Source organism: Wyeomyia smithii, chromosome 3 (assembly GCF_029784165.1).
Source record: "Wyeomyia smithii strain HCP4-BCI-WySm-NY-G18 chromosome 3, ASM2978416v1, whole genome shotgun sequence".
NCBI classification, from domain to species: Eukaryota; Metazoa; Arthropoda; class Insecta; order Diptera; family Culicidae; genus Wyeomyia; species Wyeomyia smithii.
The window spans coordinates 7,840,204-7,858,452 of NC_073696.1; the positions used below are offsets into that span (position 1 = coordinate 7,840,204).

The 18,249-nt window shown below is 39.5% G+C and overlaps 1 long non-coding RNA gene across 1 annotated transcript; it reads right to left on the reverse strand.

Moving 5' to 3' along the window:
* Nucleotides 1-15,249: 15,249 nt before the first annotated feature.
* On the reverse strand, nucleotides 15,250-17,831 carry LOC129729426 (uncharacterized). Its single transcript, XR_008728671.1, has 5 exons — nucleotides 17,167-17,831; nucleotides 16,873-16,910; nucleotides 16,680-16,808; nucleotides 16,378-16,608; nucleotides 15,250-16,312 (listed from the first exon to the last, which is right to left on the reverse strand). It is a non-coding gene; the product is annotated as an uncharacterized LOC129729426 (long non-coding RNA).
* Between the last annotated feature and the right edge of the window lie 418 nt (nucleotides 17,832-18,249).

Below are 18,249 nucleotides of genomic sequence, written 5' to 3' on the forward strand. Positions count from 1 at the left end.
ATATACATTGTTATTTCATTCTTGAAACTTGTGATGAAACAAAAAAAATGAATTGGCTCCACCTCCTGCGCTTTTTTGTCATTGTATAAGAAACTGAGACGTAGCTGCAACTTAGTTTCGCATAATAATTTGTTGCTTTTATGCACAAAGTTCAAATCGAAACAAATTTGGTTGCTTGGGAAGTTAGCGATTAGCGATTAGCGAAAGTTCCGCTTATGTGGCTTTAGCGTTTAGCGATTAGCGATTATCGAGCTAAATTTTCCGGTTAGCGGCTTAGCGATTAGCGTCGCTAAATTTTCGGTTAGCGTTGCCCACCACTGGTTTCATCCCATAAAGACCTATTTTAAAATGCACAAAAATCCTGAGTTATTAGTAGACGTGCGGTTATAGCTTAAATAGGTACAACATTCAATTCCTCCCCAGCTGGTCTCGAGGTACGATGCTGGCCTAACAAGCCAGTCGTAGCACAGAGGAGTAACTCGAGTGAAAACATGGCCAAAATTATTTTCGCTGCTATTTAGCAATATTTTGGGAAATATTTAAGTGAGAAGTGGAAGTGGCTGGTTCGAGTATCATATCAAAAAGTAACTCTAAATATCACACACACAACTTAATGTTTACATTTACATAGCCTATGTGTCTTCATTAATGTTAGTGAGCAGATGAAGTAATACGCTCGAATGATTTGTTCTCGCAAAACGGGCAGCGAAACAAATTTAAGAATTTACCAGAAAAATGATGTAGTAAAATATCCTCATTTAGACCTATCATTTTGATGCTCACAAATTATATGATGCCTCGTGGAACCTACGTAGGTTGGAAAAAGCCTTTTGAACGGAGTGTTATTCACCTGGATTATTGATTCTGTGCATCAAGTTATTTTTGAGTTAACTTAAATTAGTTGAAATTCATTCACTAAATTAATCTCATTTCATCTTTGTTGAGCTGAAACACTGTTTTAAGCGTGAGGCAGGCACCCATCAGGGTACCCATCATGTTTTTTTTTTTAATTTCCCGTGTATGCGTGAACACTTAGCGTCAAAATTTAGTCAAAAACAACATTTTTCAAACGGGTCGCAAATGCCAATCCGGACGTTACCGGATGAGATATTAACGAGGATGTGTTCGTGATGTTATGAACTTCCATTCCTCCGATGATTATATGATCGGATTCCGCGAGATTTGATAACTATTTTAATATTGAAAATGCTCGGAAATACGTTAAAATCACTAATGTCTAAAACTTCTTAAGAGTAACAATAATTTTGAAATTTCTATCAACCGGTTTATTAGCATTGAACATAAAGAACTCATTTGCTGCAAAATATTGATCAATTGTCATTTTTTTGATGCCTCGCACAACTTGTTACTATAAGTGGTTCGATTCCCAAAAAAAATGCTTGAAAATTTGTCAATGTTTACAGCGCTCCCAGCATATGATGATACCGTTTAACGTTCATCGAGTGATTGCATATTGTGGAGCATTTATTTAAGCTGCAGGAAAAAATATAGCGGCACCAAAAAGCGACAAAAAACTTTTTTCTTATTTTGGCCAGCTTTTTGTTCTAGGTACTCCTCTGTGCGTCGTAGGTTCGAGTCTTGACTCGGGAGAGACTGTTAGTGTCAGTAGGATCGTAGCGCTAGCCCCGCAATTGTCCTGGTACACTTAACGGTTGGCTGCGAAGTCTGTGTATAATAAACAGAAGGTCAAGTTCCGAATCGGAATGTAGCACCAAGGCTTTACTTTACTTTTAGGTACAACATTCATTGACAAATGAAGTTTCATTTAAAGTTTTCGTGAAAATTGAAAAAAATTGACGCTAATTTTCAAACACTTTTTTCTCATAAGTATCATTTTTGTGTGCTGCCAATTTTGAATTCAACTGGCGATAAATGTTGTTTGCTGGCAAACAGTGTGTGAAGAAATAATGAGTGAACTAGAATCAATCCATGTCATCTGCAAATAACAATAACGATAAATTAAACAAACGGTATCGCTATTGTGACTCACAAAAAATTAGCGCCTCAAAATTACACTCGACAAAATGAAAAAAAAGTTTATTTCAAAAGCTCAAATCCATTCTGTGCCGAACACGCATCAGTACTGGACGTGTTTGGTGATCGGTCCGATAGAGTATAAAACAAAAGACGTGTGAACAAGTGTTGGCATTGTTTGCCTGGTCGAGTGAAATAAATCCGGGTTCAAGGTCGTTCCTTTGTGCAACTGTTTCGCATCGTGACTGCCAGCTGGTGCGTAAGCCGATTTGGCTGCTGGCTGGATTGTGCTACAGCAGTGGACGAGACACAAACGAGGAAAAAGAAGAAGCCATCAGTGTCAGCGAGTCGTATCGCTGTGTGGAGTGATCTCACACCTGGCTCGCTGCTGGTGGCTGTTTGGTGCTGCTGTATTGGTGCTGCTGGCTGTAACGGCTGCTACTTCGAACGATCGGACAACCAACCTTACTGGAAGGGAGAAATAAAAAGGTACGTGTTCTTGTCAGCGCTAGTGCGCTAAACATAGCGCGATGGATGTAGATCCCTCGCCTCCCGCGCCACCATCCCCGAACCCCTCTGACCCTGACCCTTCTGTTACCCCCTCCCCTGTTCATTCTTCAGTCCCCCCTCGCCCCAGGCTTTACCCAGACGGAGCCCAGGGCAGCTATACTGTTTATTTTCGGCCAAAGGCAGGACCGAAATCGAAAAAGTTGAACCTCTTGCAGATTTCTAAAGACCTGACGAAGGAGTACAAGGGCTTGACCGAAATTTCCAAGGTCCGGCCTAACAAGCTCCGTGTCGTGGTCGGTAACCTGAAAGAGGCCAACGATATAGCTTGCTCTGAGCTCTTCACACGCGAGTATCGCGTTTACATACCAGCACGAGACGTGGAGATCGACGGTGTCATAACCGATTCGAGTCTGTCCGTCGAGTGTATACTGCAAAGTGCCAAAGGGTGCTTTAAGAACAAAACGTGCCCCGAAGTAAAGGTGCTCGACTGCAAGCAATTGCGGTCAGCATCGATCATCGGTGGCAAAACAGTATACACTCCGTCAGACTCGTTTCGAGTTACGTTCGCCGGGTCTGCACTACCAAGCCACGTCTCGATCCACCGGGTTCGTCTCCCTGTGAGGCTCTACGTGCCCCGCGTCATGAACTGCCTGAATTGCAAGCAGTTAGGCCATACAGCCGCCTACTGCTGCAATAAGGCACGTTGTGGCAAGTGTGGGGAGTCTCATGCGGAAGATTCTTGCAGTGTTAACGCTGAAAAGTGTATTCACTGCGGAGAAAATCTGCATGAGCTCTCGACATGTGCGGTGTACATGCAGCGCAGGGATAAAATAAAACGGTCTCTCAAAGAGCGTTCAAAGCGTTCCTACGCTGACATGCTGAAGAAGACCGTTACCACTTCTCCCGTTACTTCGAACCCCTTCGATCTGTTGCCCTCTGAGGAAACCGATTCTGACGATTCACCAGCGGGAGCATCTTACGCCAATCCTGGGGAGTCTAGAAAGAGGAAAAGTGTTTCCTCTCCTAAACTTCCCAGAAAAGGTCCTAAGATTTCTCAAAGTGAAATGAAGGTTACAAACAAACCAAACAGTGCTGCGGAAAAACCGAAGCAAACTCCTCCTGGGCTGGCAAATTTAAAGTCCCAGAAGGAGTTCCCAGCACTGCCAGGAACATCTAAAACCCCAGTTGCTCCTTTTACACTCCCAGTTGATGAAACAAACTCTGGATTAGTGAAATTTTCTGACATTGTGGACTGGATTTTTGAAACTTTCAATGTACCCGATCCAATTAAAATTTTTCTTACAGCATTCCTCCCAACAGTTAGATCATTTTTGAAGCAGTTGACTGCCCAATGGCCTCTCCTTGCAGCGATTGTATCCTTCGATGCCTAATTCAACTGCGTATATGAAGGATTCTATCTCTGTCTTACAGTGGAATTGTAGAAGTATTTTACCAAAAATTGATTCGTTTAAAGTTTTGATAAATAGAAACAAATGCGATGCATTTTCCCTTTGTGAAACTTGGCTTACTTCAAATATTGATCTCAACTTCCATGATTTTAATATTATTCGCCTTGATCGAGACACCCCATATGGAGGAGTACTTTTAGGGATTAAAAAGTGCTATTCTTTCTATCGTATTAACCTCCCCTCGATTCCAGGCATCGAAGTTGTCGCATGTCAAATGACAATACAAGGTAAAGAGCTTTGTATTGCCTCAATATATATTCCCCCCAGAGCACAGGTTGGGCAACGGCTGCTCTTTGATTTAATAGAACTTCTTCCCTCGCCACGTTTGATTTTGGGAGACTTCAACTCTCATGGCGTGGCTTGGGGTTCCCCATACAATGATAACCGCTCCTCTTTAATCTATAACCTTTGCGATGACTTCGACATGACTATTTTAAACAACGGTGAAATGACACGTATCCCGAAACCTCCAGCGCGCCCAAGCGCTTTGGATCTATCCTTATGTTCGACGTCGCTACGGTTGGATTGCACATGGAAGGTAATCCTCGATCCTCACGGTAGCGACCATCTGCCTATTCTTATTTCAATTACTAACGGGTCAACTCGCATGCGACCAATTGACATTCCGTATGACCTCACACGAAATGTCGATTGGAAGTTATACGAGGAAATGATTTCAAAAGCGGTCGAGTCGATTCAACATCATTCACCACTTGAAGAATACAACCTCCTCGCGGGCTTGATTCTCGACGCCGCGTTGCAAGCCCAAACGAAGAAATATCCCGGCGTAACGATCAAAGAACGGCCTCCCACTCCGTGGTGGGACCAAGAGTGCTCCGATGTCTACACGCAAAGATCCGACGCGTTTAAGGCCTACCAGACGGGAGGTATACCTGGCGACTATTTACGGTATTCGGAGCTTGATACCAAGCTTAAAAGCTTGGCTAAAGCAAAGAAACGTGGATATTGGCGTCGGTTCGTGAACGAGACGTCGAGGGAGACATCGATGAGCACTCTTTGGAACACAGCCCGAAGAATGCGGAATCGCGTAACGGTCAACGAAAGCGAGGAGTCTTCAAGTAGGTGGATATTTGATTTTGCCAGGAAAGTATGTCCGGACTCTGTTCCTGAGCAAAATATTGTTCGCGATGCGTCTCCGGGCCACGACGCGATAGAATCACCTTTTACGATGGCAGAACTTTCAGTTGCCCTCCTGTCCTGTAACAATAACGCGCCTGGATTAGATAGAATCAAATTCAACTTGTTGAAGAATCTACCCGGCAATGCCAAGAGGCGCTTGTTGAACTTGTTCAATAAGTTCCTGGAGCAAAACATTGTACCGCAGGATTGGAGGCAAGTGAAGGTGATCGCCATCCAAAAACCAGGGAAACCAGCTTCTAATCACAACTCTTATAGGCCGATTGCAATGCTATCCTGTATCCGGAAATTGATGGAAAAAATGATACTCCGTCGTTTAGACCACTGGGTCGAATCAAATGGTCTACTATCAGAAACTCAATTTGGCTTCCGCCGTGCCAAAGGGACGAATGATTGTCTTGCGTTGCTTTCAACAGATATTCAGCTGGCGTATGCTCGTAAAGAACAAATGGCGTCTGCGTTCTTGGACATTAAGGGGGCTTTTGATTCCGTTTCTATTGACATTCTTTCGGGTAAACTTCACCGACAAGGATTTTCTCCAATTTTGAACAATTTTTTGCACAACTTGTTGTCCGAAAAGCACATGCATTTTACGCATGGCGATTTGGCAACTTTTCGCATTAGCTACATGGGTCTTCCCCAGGGCTCATGTTTAAGCCCCCTTCTTTACAACTTTTATGTAAATGACATCGACGAATGTCTGGCAAATTCATGCACGATAAGACAACTTGCAGACGACAGTGTAATCTCTGTTACAGGAGCCAAAGCTGCCGATTTGCAAGGACCATTGCAAGATACCTTGGACAATTTGTCTGCTTGGGCTTTACAGCTAGGTATCGAATTCTCTCCGGAGAAGACTGAGATAGTAGTTTTTTCTAGGAAGCATGAACCTGCTCAGCTTCAAACACAATTAATGGGTAAAACGATTTCTCAGGTTTTGGTACACAAATATCTTGGTGTCTGGTTCGACTCTAAAGGCACCTGGGGTTGTCACGTGAGGTATCTGATGAAAAAATGTCAACAAAGAGTGAATTTTCTTCGTACAATAACCGGACAATGGTGGGGAGCCCATCCAGGAGACCTTATAAGGCTTTACCAAACAACGATATTGTCTGTTATTGAATACGGGTGTTTCTGCTTCCGCTCCGCAGCAAACACACATTTGATCAAACTGGAGCGAATACAATATCGTTGTTTGCGTATCGCCTTAGGTTGCATGCAGTCGACCCATACGATGAGTTTGGAGGTTTTAGCTGGAGTACTACCATTGAAAAACCGCTTCTGGAGCCTGTCTTCTCGTATTCTAATCAAATGTGAGGTCTTGAACCGTCCCGTGATTGAAAATTTTGAAAGGTTAATCGAACTTAATTCTCAAACCCGTTTTATGACATTGTATTTCAATCACATGTCCCAAAATATTAACCCTTCTTCGAATATTCCAAATCGTGTCGACTTATCAAATACTTCTGATTCTACTGTGTTTTTCGATACATCCATGATAGAAGAAACTCGTGGAATCCCGGATCATTTACGCGTGCAGCAGATCCCTAAAATTTTTTCCAATAAATATCGAAACATCAACTGCGACAATATGTACTACACTGACGGATCACTTCTTGATGGGTCCACTGGCTTCGGTATCTTCAATAACAATTTAACCGTCTCCCATAAGCTCGATAATCCTGCTTCTGTTTACGCCGCAGAATTAGCTGCAATTCAGTACACCCTAGGGATTATCGAAAAAATGCCCACGGACCATTATTTCATCTTTACGGACAGTCTCAGTTCCATTGAGGCTCTCCGATCGATGAAAGATGTTAAGCACTCTCCGTATTTCCTGGGGAAAATACGGGAACATCTGAGTGCTTTATCCGAAAAATCTACTCAGATTACCTTAGCGTGGGTCCCTTCTCACTGCTCGATACCGGGTAATGAGAAAGCGGACTCTTTGGCTAAGGTGGGCGCAACAAACGGTGATATTTATGAAAGACCAATTGCCTTTAATGAATTTTTCGCACTTGTACGTCAGAATACGATCATCAGTTGGCAAAATGCTTGGACCAGAGGGGAATTGGGAAGGTGGTTACATTCCATAATCCCCAAAGTATCGACGAACCCGTGGTTCAAGGGGTTGGATGTAGGTCGGGATTTCATTTGCGTGATGTCCCGGCTTATGTCCAATCACTATAGATTTGACGCGCTCCTCCGTCGTGTTGGGCTCGGGGAAAGTGGTATCTGTGCCTGTGGTGAAGGTTATCACGACATAGAGCATGTGGTTTGGTCATGCCCTGTACACCGTGACGCCAGGTCTAAATTAATAGCTTCCCTGCAGGCCGAGGGTAGACAGCCGGCTGTTCCTGTTCGTGATGTCTTGGCGAGCCGTGACCTATCCTACATGTCCCTTATATACGTTTTCCTGAAATCCATCCACGCCCCAGTCTAGTCCCGTTCCCCTCCGTCTACACCCAACAAAACGACAAGAACACGTTTGAACCTTAAGCACAAAACCAGCAACCAGACCCCGCACAACAGAACCAGGACCCAAGGACTACGAGCCTCTGTCCCAACTCACGACATCGTGGCTCAGCAGAACGAATCCATACATGCCATTCGACGATTATCAGACGACCATTGAACAACAAAACACTGATTGGAAATCCCATGCTAGTTTTAAGTTAGACTTAATTTCAGCTCGTAGTCGGCAGCGAGGATAAAAAATTTGCTTTAGTTTTTAAGTCATCAGATATAATTGGCGCCGTTAAACATTAAATTGTATTTGTGCCGTGTCAAATAAATGTTATGTGAAGAAAAAAAAAAAAAAAAAGCTCAAATCAGAAAAAAGAAAGATTGTAGCTATTCAACCATTCCTATGAGTTTTGGTGACCCTAGTCATTACCAAGACGCGTCAACTTACATGAGAGTGTCATATAGAAATTGCTCGCCTGGATTAGGGACACCAAAATTTAATTCTTAAATTTTTTTCCGGTTTGAACTTTTGGACCTGTGTTGACCAGTGATTATTCAACTGAAGGGCCATCCACATACCACGTGGACAGCTTTGGGGGGGGGGGGTCTGTGTAATGTCCACGGTCCATACAAGGTTTTTAGAAATTATATGGGCAGTTGTCAACGGGGGGGGTTGGGGAGGAGTGCTAAAATCGTTGAAAAACTGTCCACGTGGAATGTGGATGGCCCCTGAAGTAGTTATTATTTTTCTGGAACTCGCCAAAACGTTGCTAATAAGGATGAAAAAAAATATCTATGAAACAATTTTCTCTTCCAAAGCAGTATTCAGTTCAACCCTCGCTGTTTTACAACTTTTAATAATTGATTTCTGGGCGCTGAGAAGTGCCATTGGTGTTGTGATAATGGTTGTAATAATAGTAATCTTTTAATTTTCATTGCGAGTTATCATTCACATATGACACAGAATGATTCTTATTCTTTTCTTATTTCTGGCACCTTTTATTTTAAGTTATCTATCAAACGATATTGCCGAGCTGTGTCGTTGCATGAAACAAGCGGTTTAACCTATGTTAAATATCGTAGGTTTCATTCTAAGCTGGTAAAATTCAAAATTTTGCATTTTCATTATCTACACTAATGATTTTACGAGGCAAATACGGTTATGTTCCGTCCCACAAAAACCCACTTCAAGGTTTGCGAAACCTCCAGAGCTATGAGTAGAAGTGCTTTTGTTGCTCACATCGAACATACTATTTGCGAGTTTCCTCATTTTATCACTTGCGACGCGCCGCCTGGTTGTGGTGTTAGTCCTTTCTGTAGATATTCAAGACAATCACACGGGTTTCTTCATCATATAGGTAGCAGTTTTGTTCAGTTTTATTTCATTCCATCGAATTTGAATGTTACAATGTCTGGTCGTGGCAAAGGAGGGAAAGACAAAGTTCCGTTAACCTGTTGCTGGGCTTTAATTCCCGGTAGGTCGAATTTATGAAAAAAAAACGAGAAATAAGGCATGAGTGGATTTATTCCCAGCTAAACTAAACTCAACCGTCCTTTTGAGAACGACCACGAGATGAAGCACCAAAATCCTTCCATCCATCCATCCATTGCAAATGAAATCTATATTCCAGGATCAATGATCCCCGCACCACTTTTCAAACCGATTCCCAGTCAGAATATTGATAGGCTATATCCAGTTTTCGTTTAACATAACTAGAACGCGTTTCAATTAAGCTTAGCATCAAGAATTCATCCTAATATTTTAACCCTTTCGCTAAATTGGATTACACTTACTTCAAGCTTAAGAGAAGGGTTGTCTTTTCTCCTCAGAGAATCACTAGCGTGTAAGAGAAAATCTTTCTAGTAATCGAACCCAGTAAGAATTGTCGGGCCGATGTCGGACCAATTCGCGTCCGATTCTCCGATAGATCGGTCCGACAACGGGTGGACATTTGGCTCAACATCGGTCCGATATCGTGCTCAAATGCAACAAAAATGTCGGACCAGGGTTCATTCGCTCCTAGGGGTTCATTCGTCTTCGTGCGTCGCGGGCGAGAGGGAAGTTTAGTTGTGTTTGTTTTGAAGCAAGTCCGGTGCGGCTGGCATGCGGACTTGGTCAAAACAAACACAACCAAACTTCTCCTGCCGCAAAGAGATCACGATGGCGGGGTGTGCGATTCAATCTTCATTGTATGCGACGCAGCAACGGCGGTGTGCAGGTTGCTTTGTTTTGATTATTTTGATAGCGCGGTTTTGGATTAGAGCGCTTCACTTATTTTAGGATGGTGCATGATTAATTATTTTTATCCACTATATAAAAATGGATTTACGTAACGCAGATTTTATTGATATTATTCCCGCCGTTACTGAGGTGCACAATAAGCACCATCATTTTAAATCAAGAAAGTAAGCGGTTACATGTACGTTTTATTGAAAGAAAATATTCGTAGAGTTCGAAGCAATATATTTGTGAAACATTTAGGGTTTCTTAATACATAATTGATATTATTCACATAATGTAAAACGTGGCGACGGGGCTGTGCAATTTATACCTAGTGGTGTGGGATGTAGTAACGGCGGTGTGCAGGTTGCTTTGTTTTGATTATTTTGATAGCGCAATATTGGATTAGAGCGCTTCATTTATAGGATGGTGCATGGTTAATTATTTTTATCCACTATATAAAAATGGATTTACGTAACGCAGATTTTATTGATATTATTCCCGCCGTTACTGAGGTGCACAATAAGCACCATCATTTTAAATCGTTTTAAATCAAGAAAGTAAGCGGTGACATGTACATTTTATTGAAAGAAAATATTCGTAGAGTTCGAAGCAATATATTTGTGAAACATTTAGGGTTTCTTAATACATAATTGTTATTATTCACATAATGTAAAACGTGGCGACGGGGCTGTGCAATTTATACCTAGTGGTGTGGGGTGTAGTAACGGCAATGTGCAGGTTACTTTGTTTTGATTATTTTGATAGCGCAGTTTTGGTTTAGAGCGCTTCATTTATAGGATGGTGCATGATTAATTATTTTTATCCACTATATAAAAATGGATTTACGAAACGAAGATTTTATTGATATTATTCCCGCCGTCACTGAGGTGCACAATAAGCACCATCATTTTAAATCGTTTTAAATCATGAAAGTAAGCGGTGACATGTACATTTGATTACAAGAAAATATTCGTAGAGTTCGGAACAATATATTTGTGAAACATTTAGGGTTTCTTAATAATAAAAATTGTGATATCATTCACATAACGTAAAACGTGGTGGCGGGGCTGTGCGATTCAAACCTCATTGTGTGCGATGCAACAACGGCGATGTGCAGGTTGCTTTATTTTGATTATTTTGATAGCGCAGTATTGGATTAGAGCGCTTCATTTATAGGATGGTGCATGATTAATTATTTTTATCCACTATATAAAAATGGATTTACGAAACGAAGATTTTATTGATATTATTCCCGCCGTTACTGAGGTGCACAATAAGCACCATCATTTTAAATCGTTTTAAATCAAGAAAGTAAGCGGTGACATGTGCGTTTTATTGCAATAAAATATTTGTGGAGTTCGGAACAATATATTTGTGAAACATTTAGGGTTTCTTAATAATAAAAATTGTGATATCATTCACATAACGTAAAACGTGGTGGCGGGGCTGTGCGATTCAAACCTCATTGTGTGCAACAACGGCGATGTACAGGTTGCTGTATTTTGATTATTTTGATAGCGCAGTATTGGATTAGAGCGCTTCATTTATAGGATGGTTCATGATAAATTATTTTTATCCACTATATAGAAATAGATTTACGTAACGCAGATTTTATTGATGTTATTTTCGCCGTTTCTGAGGTGCACAATAAGCACCGTCGTTTTAAATCGTTCTAAATCAAGAAAGTAAGCGGTGACATGTACGTTTTATTGCAAGTAAATATTCATAGAGCTCTAAGCAATATATTTTTGAAACATTTAGGGTTTCTTAATAATAAAAATTCTGATATCACTCACATAATGTAAAACGTGGCGTAGTGTGCGAAACAGCAGGGGCGGTGTATACACATTGCTTTGTTTTGATAGCGCAGTATTGAATTAGAGGGCTTCATTCATACGATGATTCATGATTAATTATTTTTATCTACTATGTTGAAATAGAATTCCGTAACGCAGATCTCATTGATATCATTCCCGCCATTTCTGAGGTGCAATGGTAATGGTAATTATTTTAAATCGTTCTAAACCATAAAAGTAAGCTGTGACATGTACGTTTTATTGCAAAAAATGTTCGTAGAGTTCGAAGCAATATATTTGTAAAACATTTAGGGTTTCCTAATAATAAAAATACTAATATCATTCACATAACGTAAAACGTGGTGGCGGGGCTGTGGGATTAAAACCTCATTGTGTGCGATGCAGCAATAACGATGTGCAGGTTGCTTTGTTTTGATTATTTTGATAGCGCAGTATTGGATTAGAGCGCTTCATTTATAGGATGGTTCATGATTAATTATTTTTATCCACTGTATAAAAATGGATGTACGTAACGCAGATTTTATTGATATTATTCCCGCCGTTACTAAGGTGCACAATGAGAACCAACATTTTAAATAAAGAAAGTAAGCGGTTACATGTACGTTTTATTGCAAGAAAATATTCGTAGTGTTTAAAGCAATATATTCGTGAAACAATTAGGGTTTCTTAATAATAAAAATGGGGATATTATTCACATAACGTAAAACGTGGAGGCGGGGCTGTGCGATTCAAACCTCATTGTGTGCGACGCAGCAACGGCGATGTGCAGGTTGCTTTGGTTTGATTATTTTGATAGCGCAGTATTGAACTAGAGCGCTTCATTTATAGGATGGTCCATGATTAATTATTTTTATCTACTATATAAAAATAGAATTACGTAACGCAGATCTTATTCATACTGTTCCCGCCGTTTCTAAGGTACACAATAAGTACCAAGATTTTACATCGTTCTAAAACAAAAAAGTAAGCGATGACATGTAAGTTTCATCGCAAGAAATATTCGTAGAGGTCGAAGCAATAAATTTGTGAAACAGTTAGGGTTTTCTAATAATAAAAATTGTGATATCATTCACATAACGTAAAACATACATAAAACCTGACTTTTTTCCATTCAACCTTTAGCTTTCAGCTATAATTCGGAATTCAAAGCAATGGGATGTGTTTTTGTATATCGATATTCAGACGAGACATTTGAGGAGAAATAATAGGTATCTGATTACTAAAGATATAATTCACAATGACATGTGATTTTTTCTACACTAAAATGTTCTGAAAGATTCTTGAAGAGAAATAGTAGGTATCTGACTATTAAAACTTGAGATATTATTCACAAAACTACGTGAAACATGATTGTGCTTGTTTAGAAAAGACATTTGAGAAGAAACAACAGGCAGCTGATTACTAAAACTTAGATATTATTCACTACATATAACATTCATAATCATGATATTTAATGCGTAATTCGGCTCAAACATGAAATTCAAAGCGATGATAAGTGCTTTTTTGAATTAAGAGGTTCGGTAATGCTTGGGAATGGAATTTGAGGATATCTGACAAATGATGAAAATATGGAAATATATTGCAAATAATTTATTCTGATGAATAGAAAATGAGAAATTGTTCATAAAACTACGTAGACATGTAAAATTAGTAGCCCCAAAATTGATAAATATTAATCACATCAAATTGTTTGATTCAAATGTGATGTTTTTAAATATCCATATTTCACACACTAGTCAGTTTTTTTTCGCATTTTTCACGATTTTTTTCACGCGGATTTTTGAATAAATGCAGTTTTTACACGCTTTTTACGCTTAACGGTGCATTATATACGACATTATGCGCATTGTGCATAAGGTAAAAAAAATCTAACGTCGCAAGTCATTGTTTTTGATTTTCAGCTAGAACGGTATAACATATGACAAATAAATGTGTGCCTCACATCTCAGACACATGATGCTATGTCCATCAAATACGTAACTACAAACATTGTAGCAATCGTGATTGATCTTGCAGATTATTAGACCTAAATTTAAGAATGATAAAAAACAACCCTAACTGGTCATCCCATATCAACTCCAGCTGCCATATTTAATTATGTGACGGTATTTTCCGGCTTCTAGCGAACATCCCATGGTGGTCAAATACAATCCAATCTTAGTATTTTCAGAAACAAGATTATGCCCAGAGGCCAGAAATCATTTCCAATAGCAATTTCGAACTCCAAAATGACGACTCCGGTATCAGGAATATAGCCTAAAGTGGTATTTGGCCAATAATTTCAATACTGTCAAAAGCAGTTTCTGTAGAGCAGCCCTAATCGCAAAATAAAATTGAATATGAGTATTTCTCAAGTGAGTTGTGTTAATGCGACAGAGAAATATTGATTGATTTTGATATAATTGATTTTATTAAATGAATCGGGTTTAAACTACCGCGAGTGTATAAGAAGTAATTGATTGTTCGGAAGGTTTGATCAATTGACATTGTTTGCCTTTTTTTTATTTTAGAATAATTAAAAAGAGTGTATCAATATCACAAAGTTGCAGGTTTTTGAGCTCATGAACAAGGAGAAACAACATTATTTTCATTATTTATTCATTCTTCAGCTAATCAGGGTGTGCAATTTTCTTAAAACGGCACAGACATTTTATAGTTTTATGTTCATATTTTAAATAAATTTGAAATTTTAAAGCTAAGAAAATCTTCACACATTTAATCTTAACTGTTTTGTCTGCAAAGCCTACAACGATTCACTGGGTCGCGTGTTTCGGGTGTATCACAGCATAGTTCCAATTTATGTATCATAAAAAAAATTCCGCTTTGTTTCAATTGCGTAGGTCATTCGCATATCCAGTAGGGTGGGGCGAAAAATAATTGTTAGCTCCCATGCACTTTTCGTGTTCCTAATGGGTCCCATAACAACTGTGTAACTTTTCAGATCGATCGGTGAAACGCCCGATTTGCGTCCGATTTTTAAAGTTTCCCTACGATTTTATATGGGAAAATCCACTTTTTACTTATTCTCTAGAGATGTAAAGTTGGCTCTCAAAAAAATATCAATGCATGATATTTGTAGAAAATTTTCCTGGAAAAAACTCTTCTGAAGACCGTAAGGCGCTACGATGCTTGTAGAAACAGCTATTCACCCCAAACTGATTGAATGTCTGACGGACGGCTCACCTTTGAAATATTCCAGCAACACTGCTACAGCATGCTGCTATTGCAAACTCGCTTAAGTATGAGAAATAATTTTGCGTGGAAATTATTTTAAAGTGTGATTGTTGCTCATAGTATCTTCGGGGAAGCCTCCAAGATAAATTTAAGCGATATTATTTCTCAGCACATGGTTGAATTTGCAACAGCAGCATGCTGCAGCAGTATTGCTAGTAAAATTCAATGGAGAGCCGTCCGTCAGATATTCAATCAGTCGGGGGTGAATATCTTTTTTCACAAGCAAGGTAGCGCTTTGCGGTCTTCAGAAGAGTTTTTCCCAGGAAAATTCCCCCCCCCCCCAGGAAAATTTCCTATAAATATCATGTATTGATATATTTTTAGGAGCCAAGTGGACATCTCTATAGAAAAAGTTTTGAAAAAGTGGTTTTTCCCATATAAAATCGTATGGAAGCTTTGAAAATCCGGCGCAAATCGGGCGTTTCACCGATCGATCTGAAAAGTTACACAGTTATTGTAGGACCCATAAGGAACACGAAAAGTGCATGGGAGCGAAAAAATAACACCATCGCTTTTTTCCCATATTACCATGTCCCAGTCTAATATTCAGGTGCGACAGCCGAAGTGGTGAGGTGTCTCTAATTCAGGGGCGACTCATGGCTTTTGAACCTACCTGTTCAACTACAAATTTTGAAAATCGCAGTTTGAGGAAGTAATCACAATCATGTTCGCATAATTACGCAAGTCATTCTATTTGTTACTATTTGAAAGTGAAACTAAAAACCAATAAAATATTAATATAAATTTGCGATTTAGATATATTTTTTGCAAGGCGTTCCCATGTGCAATGCACAGGTTGCACCTATGGACGAGTCGCCCCTGCTCTAATTATTAATACAGTGCTATTTCGAACGAATTCACACCAAGCCGCTGTGCAATGTCCGGGACAGTGCCGTGTTGTCGCCGTGCGAATGAAAAATATCGTTGCCGACGATATTTTGTGCTTTCCGGAGAGTGCATGGCAGCAACTTGCGAAGATGTGACTATGTGGCAGTGAAATATTTTCGTTTTTTTTTGCATTCGCGTCACAGCTTGGACACTGCCCGAAAGCAGTGAGAATAGCTGAACTCTGTTATTCTAATTCGTACATAAACTTTATATATATGACTGGAGCAAGAGAAACCAAACCTACCGTCAAACACTGACGGTACACGAGCAAAGTGAATAAACTTGACTACTACGCTTGACTTGTTAGCAAGGGTATTGTAATCATTTAAAAAAAAAAGTTTACAATAATTTGAGTTTTTATTCTTTTTGTTTATTTTGATCATTCTATCATTTGGAAAAGCGTACATTAGATTACATTGAATTTTATTTTGTTTGTTCTTTAAATAAATCATTTTCTGGTAACAACAGGATATGTGTATGAATGCAGCGTTCCGATTGTGTAGGCTTGCTTGCCCGATCGATGTCGCAATCGCTTAATTTTTCGAATCAGTCTAAGAAGTAGAATAAAGGGAAAAAATAAGCAATTGTTCTCATAACGGAAACTTTGAGTTTTTACCCAGGTTCTCCCGCTGAAGCAAGTTTACCGATCCCTTTGAATATTTCTGAGCTTTACAGTTGATCGTTGGACCATGTAGTAATAGTTGTACCTAGAGTTTCCACAGAACTGCTTGGAGGCAACAACTCGGCAGCAGTCCCAGCAGCAGTAGCAATAGTCCCAGCAGCAGTAGCAATAGTCCCAGCAGCAACAGTGGTCCCAACAGCAGCAGTAGTCCAGCAGCAGCAGTCTCTGGATTAGGATTTACTCTGGTAAAAAAAAAAAACAAAAAAAAACACACACACACAAAAAGTAAAACAAACCTCTTTCATGCTCTCGTGCTGGTATGTTTCACTCAAGTTCGGCATTGGAAGCTTCAAGCGCACCCGGTATAGACCTCAGCTTCCTGTGACTACGGCCGCGTACAGATCTCGCTCGTAATTAACATGAAGCTATTCATAATGACAAAAAAATAAATTTTATTCATCACTTGCAATTACTTTCTTATTTACTTACACTGCAAAGTCGGGTGTTTCCGGTAGTAAAATAGTTTGCTGGATAAGAGTAAAAGTCAATTAACAGCTTTCCAAGAATTCAAATGATTCCTTGAAAACTGTAGCGTATCGCCAGAGTGTTTATCTCCAAACGAAGTGCATTGTGAAGAAGTGAATATACCACTATATCGTCGGTTAGTGACACAACTCAAAATTTTGAACATTTGATGTCGTAAACTATCATCTCACAAAGCAAGACCACGTACTTTTAAACGTGTTTTTTCCCGAAACAAGTAGATTGGCTGATCGTACTCACCTTTCTTATTGTTTTTCATTGGACCCTAGGAATGAATGCAAGATATTTCTAAAACTGCAATACTTTTCAACTAAAATCAAGTTATATTTTTGTTAAGAGAAATTCACACAAAGGTATTATAGAATTGAACGTAAAGAAAAAGTAAGTGATGGGGGAACCTGAGAATAAACCCATGTTTATTCATTTTTGATATCGACCGACAAAGCTTGACAAAGCAGACTCTAAAACCTTGCGGCCACGCAGCTCCTGTCTCAGAAGGTTATGCACTTGTTCTCGCGATAGATAAAAATTATTTCTGTTGGTGTAGACAAACATTATATTTTAGAAAAGTAAATGCATATTTATTTACGCATATCATTTGATCAAAAACTTTCGAAAAAAAACTAGTCACAGCAGTCATTGTACCAAAAACATGATTCCAACGTCTCTCGCGGTGAGCATGTTACAGAAAGAACTACTTATCAGAAACACTAAAACAAAACATAAAATAAACAAACAAACAAACAAACCCTGTAGGTTGTACCTTTACGCTGTACACAGAGGCGGACGAAGAGTGATTTGAGCTGCAGGCGAAAACTGTTTTTAACGCCTCCCTTCATCAGATTCAGATTTTCTAAACTTCCCTTCATTTTTCAATTTATATCAATAGTTGTATTTGACATCAGACCTGGATTCCAAAGGGTGCGGTCCGAAGAGAGAACATAGCTATCTGAACTTTCGCGATCCAAAAAATTTCGTAAAGCGATCAAATTCAACTTGATTTAAATCACAAGCAGCAGATTTGCAGGTTTATACATTTGCATTTCTATGAATGTGAATAATTTCGATCCATGTATCAAACATTCCTAAAAAATGTGTTTGTTTTTCTATGCTTTTATTCTGAACCAAAATAATTTCTGCTGTAATATAAACAATCACAACTCTGTTAGTTTAAACGTCACATTCAGCTCTTTGCGAAAATGTGAAAAAATATGTAGGGTTTTGGAATACTTCAGCAGCGGTTTTCTTCGGCTCCTTTTCAACAGCATTCGAATGCAAAACCTGCTGGAGAGCGACCGCTGCTGACGTAATGCAATTTTCTAC